This window comes from Chinchilla lanigera, unplaced genomic scaffold (assembly GCF_000276665.1).
Source record: "Chinchilla lanigera isolate Chin_1 unplaced genomic scaffold, ChiLan1.0 scaffold00007, whole genome shotgun sequence".
In the NCBI taxonomy this organism is placed as follows: Eukaryota; Metazoa; Chordata; class Mammalia; order Rodentia; family Chinchillidae; genus Chinchilla; species Chinchilla lanigera.
The window spans coordinates 1000753-1006376 of NW_004955408.1; positions in this window are offsets into that span (position 1 = coordinate 1000753).

Sequence of the window (5624 nt, forward strand, 5' to 3'; positions counted from 1 at the left end):
GAAGCCCTCCTTCTGGGGAACTACGAGGCTGGGAGTGAGCCGCCGGTCCGAAGACCGGCGCTCCCCACCCGAGGCTCCCCGTGCGCTGGGGGCCCTCCCTCCAGGAGCCTAAGAGGCAGGAAGCTAGCCAGCCGGAAGACTGGCACTCCCTGCCCATGGCTCCCTGTGCCCCAACTCTATATTTCTAATGTGGACATTCATAGCTATAAACATCCCTCATAGGCTGCTTTTACTGTGTCCCATTGGTTTTGGCATGTTGTGTTGCCTTTGTCATTTGATTCTAGGAACTTTAAAATTTCTTCTCTAATTTCTTCTATGACCCATTGATTATACAGAACATATTTTAAAATTTCCATATGTTTGCATAGTTTCTGTGCTGTGCCTAGTAGTTTTTGCTATTAATTTCTAGTTTTATTCCTCTATGAGTGATAGTATGCAGAAAATTATTTTGACCCTTTTGTATTTATTTAAGCATGCTTTATGTCCTAAGGTATGGTCTATGTTTGCAGAAAGTTCCATGTGCTGCTGGAAAAAATGTGTACTCTGTAGTTGTTGGATGAAACACTCTGTAGATGTTGGCTAAGTCCATTTGTTCAATGGTGTGGCTCAACTATGATACTTCTTTCTTGGTTTTTGGACTTGTTGACCTATCTACTTGTGAGAGTGAGGTACTAAAGTCCTCTACCATGATTGTATTGATGTTGATGTGACTTTTTATATCTAGAAATATTTGTTTTAAGGAATTGGGTGTTCCAGCATTTGGTGCATATATATTTACAATTGTTATATAGTAGTACCTTGGTTAGCAAACTTAATTTGTTTTACAATTTTGGGGAAGATGGCAACATTTGTGCTTGTGTGTTATGTTTGTGTGGTCACGCTTGTCAACCAATGCAGAGTTTGCAAATGGGCAAAATTTTGCTGAATACTTATGTTTGCTAACCAAATTGTTATTTATTTATTTATTTATTTATTTTAAAAATAAAAGGAGGAAAATAGTAACAGACAGACAACACTTTACAAAATAGCAAAGGAACAGTACAGACAGTATGGAGTTACAAACAAAGTGATTAACCAAATTGTTTGCAAAGAGAAGTATTCATGAACTGAGGTATTACTACATTTTCCTATTGAAATTTTCCCTTTACCAGGATGTGGTGACCTTTATCTCTTCTGATCAGTTTTGGCTTGATGTCCACTTTTTTTTTTGAGATAGAGTCTTATTACTTTGTTCAGTACTGGGTTGAACTCACTCTGTATCCTAGGCTTGCCTCAAACTCACAGTGATCCTCCTGCCTCAATCTCCTGAGTGCTGGGATTATAGGCATGAGCCACCACACCTGGCAAAGTCCACTTTTAAAAAAACACAACAGGAAAGCTACTCCTGCTTGCTTTTGAGCTCCCATTGCATAGATCTTTTGTTTCCAGTGTGTGTTTCTTTGTGGATAAGGTGTGTCTCTTGTAGACAATATATAATTTTAGTTTTTGATCCAAGCTGCATATCACTATTTTTCGGTTGGAGAGTTAAGATCATTTACATTGAGAGTTATTACTGAAAAGTATTTACTAAACCCTGTTGCTGCATTCTTTTTCAGTTGCACATTTCTTTATTTTTTTCCTTAACTACTCTCCCAGCTAGATTTTTTGTTTTGCTTTGAGACAAAGACTTTCTATGTAGTTTGACCTGACCTTGAACTCACTGTGTAGCCCAGCAATCCTCCTGTCTCAGCCTCCTGAATGCTGAGATTGTAGGTTTGCACCACCGCACCAGCTTTTTTTTTTTTTTTTCTGTACTAGGGATTGAATTTAGGGACTAACGCATGCTAGGCAAGTGCTCTACTAGTGAGCTACACCTCTGTATCTCCAGACTTTTAAAATCTTTTAACATGTAAGGCCAGGTCTTGCTAAGTTGCCCAGGATGGCTTCAACCTTGTGATGCTCCTGCTTCAGTCTCTCCAGAAGCTGGGACTCCAGGGGTGCTGCACCCTGCCCAGCTTGGTACAGAGTACTGTGATGAGCTATATTGAGGCTTTTTATAGAGGCTTTTTATAGATTTGAATGGCATTTCCATTTTTCTGTGATCTATCTTTTCTTTTGTCTATATCCTGATTTGTCACTTTTGTTTTTTCTGTTACTGGTGCTGGAGGTGGCACCTGAGGCCTCTTCTATGTCAGGGAAGGGCCCATCACTGAGCTATCTCAAGTTTTTCTTTTCAATATTTAGAAATTTGTCATATGTTAAGGATAATAATCTTTTGTATTATGAGTTGCAAATATTTCCCTGCAACCTTTTCTGTTTATGGTGGTTTTTGCTACATAGTTTTTACTTTTTATGTAATCAGATGTATCAGTCATGGCCCTCAGTTGCTTCTGGGCTTTGAGTCATAGTTAGGAAGCTAGAATTGTTTCCAATGTGAGTCAGTGTGTGTGCAAACATCCGAGGATCTGTGGGCCTGAGAATAATATTTTCTGTATTACACTCTTATATTTGTATGAAAATTTGGCTGGATATGAAAGTCTAGGCTCAAGGTTCTCTTACTTCAGTGCACTGAAAACTTTATTTGCTTGTTTTCTTTCATTCAGAGTTGCTTTGAAAAGTCTGATGTCAATCTTATTCCTAAACTAATACTTATTCGTGTGAGGCAAGTGTTCTTCCACTGACCTACATTCCCACTCTTTTTACTTCTTTTGAGACAGGGTCTCACTAAGTCGCCTAGACTGCTCTCGGACTCGAAGTTCTCCTGCCTCAGCCTCTTGAGAAGCTGAGATGACAGGAGGCGTATCTGCTTTTTTTTTTTTTTTTTAGATAAGGTCTTGTTATGTAGTTCAGGCTGGGCTTCAACTCATTATGTAGCCCAGGTTGGCTTCAAACTCAGAGCAATCCTCCTGCCTCAGCCTCCTGAGTGCTGGGATTACAGATGTGCACCACACATCCAGCCTGTCTGCTCATTTTCTTTGTAAGCTTTCAGGAGTTTCCTATTGTCTTTGACAGTCACTGTCCTATGTCTGTATGTGATGATCTCCCATGTGTCTCCTCTTCAGCACCTTCTGACTTTCTCTTGCATCCTTTTTTTTTTGGTTTTGGTTTTGGTTTTGGTTTTTCTCCGGTACCAGGAACCGAACTCACGACCTTGCGCTTGCCAGGCAGGCGCTTTGCCACTGAGCTAAATCCCCAGCCCTGCATCCTCTCTTGATTATGGGAAATTTATCTCACCTGTTGTCAGGAATCTCTGCTCTCTTTTAATTTTTTTTCTTGCAGGACTCTTATTATACACATTTGACACTGCTACTTCTAACCTCCAAATTTCTTATCTTTCCTTTTGCTATAGTTTGTCTTAGCTACTTTTTCTCATTACTGAGATGAAATACTTGTTGCCCAAAGTTAAAGGAGAAAAGGTTGATTTGGCTCAGGTTTGTAGAAGTTTCTGTCCATAACTGGCTGTCTCCAAGGCAGGGTGCCGTGGCAAAGGGGCATCAGACAGGAGAAACAGATCATGGCAGGCCGTGAAGCAGCAAATGAGAACAGCAGTCTCTTTCTTTCCCTTATAGGCTACACCCTTAGGGTGGGTGGCACTCACACCGAGGGACAGCTTTCCCATTACCCACACCCAGAACTATGCCAAACCAGTCAGGGGACTGATTGAGTAATCACACGCCCTTAATCTCAGCATCACACACTCTAGATCCAGCCACCTCCGAAAAGCTCCACCTATGACTGCATGAGGCTTTGGGGAACATCTAGACCCAGCCACGACATGGCTCTTTGCCTTTCCTGCTCCCTTCTAGAGTATTCTTGAAGCATTCTTCATTGTGGATCAGCAATTCTCTCTTCAGCTCTCTTTCCTATTGCTTACACCATCGACTGTGTTCTTTGTTCTGCTGAGACTACACATTTATCATGTTCCATTCCTACTTAAATGTATGTACATTTTTTCAGATACAGGCTCACTGTGTTGTTCAGGCTAGTCTCACACTTGGAGCTCAAGGGATCTTCTGGCCTCCGTCTCCCAAGTAGCTGGGACTATAGGCATGTGTTATTATGCCAGGCTTTTATTGTTATATTTTTGATACCTATCTTTCTACTTATTTTTAAGTTATTATTTTATTTTGGTATCATTTCATGTTGCTAATACAGTCCTTGTAGTCCCCAAGGCATACTATCCATGTTTGTTTAAATTCTCCATCTGTCCCCTCTAACACTGGTACTTCAGATAATACATATGGTCCACCTTTCCCTTTGTGGTATGTGTTGGGGGTCTTTGTTTGGAGTGGTTGTCCTCCCATGTGTGTCGCTGTTTTCTGAGGGTCAGATTCTCAAGTCATTCATGTGTGTTGAGCGAAGCTGGCTGAAGGTGAACTCCCAGCCCAGTAAGGATGTGTGAAAGCTGTGAGTCCAAGATGGAATTCCTAGCCCCCCAGAACTGTTCTGATCACTCTCGGTTTGCTGCCACCAAGCGGGCATTTACTTGGGTCAGGATTCTTTCCAGTCCTTATGTTGAAAGGCAGCTCAAGAAGGGGCAGCTTCTCAGGTTGTCATCAATGAGAAATGATGTCCCGTAACTGTTGATGACAGCGCATCACTCTGCATCATCTCTTCCCCTAAGCATATTTTTAGTATTGTGGTAAACAATTCATAATTATTATTTAAACCATTTTAAGGGTAGAATTTGGTGGCAATAATGCATTCACAGTGTCGTGTACCATCACCACTGTCTATAATCAGAAATGTTTCATCATTGCCAACCTAAACTCTTGTGTTAGGTTTCCATCTCTGCGACAACTACTGAGCTAACGATTTGAAAAGGAAGAAAGGTGTGTTTGGCTCACGCTTTCTGAGGTTCCTGTCCATGGCTGCTTGGGCCTGTGGCGAGGCAGAGCATCACGGTGGAAGAACCTGACGGGGGAAGCTGCTCAGCTTATGGTGCCAGGAAGCAAAGAGGAAGATAGGAGGGCTGGAGCCCCAGTGCCCTCTGAAGCCACACCCCACAACTCCATTTCTTCCCTCAAGGCCCCACCTCCTAAAGGGTCCTCTGTCTCCCCCAGCCTGGCGATGGAGCTTTCAGCAGGTGCCTCCCAAACTGCAGTAACTCTGTGCCCACTGAAGAAGAGCTTGCTCACCCTTCCCCAAGCTTCTGTTTCTGTAAATTCCCATATCCTAGGCATCTCCCGTAGTAAAGTCATGTAAAACTATCCCTGCATCTGGCTTGTTTTACTCAGCGTAATGTTTTCAGAATCCATCTGTGTCACAGCACATATTGAAATTGCATTCTTTCATGTACCTACACAGTGTTTCTTCATCAGTTTCGATGTCAACCAGGTTTGCAATGCCCCAACATTTGGCACCCACAGCCCCACATCTTCCAGTTTTCTGCAGTGATGTCATTGTTTCAAAGAAGCTGGTGGGTGGGGAGGGGGCACGAAGTGGGAAGCATAGAGCCCTGAGCCAGATTTGGTGGCACACGCCTGTAATCTCAGCTTCTCAAGAGGCTGAGGCCAAACTGTGAGTCTGAGAGCAGTCTAAGCGACTTAGTGAGACCCTGTCTCAAAAGAAGTAAAAAGAGTAGGAATGTAGGTCAGTGGTAGAGCACTTGCCTCACACGCATGAGACCCTGTCTCAAAAGAAGT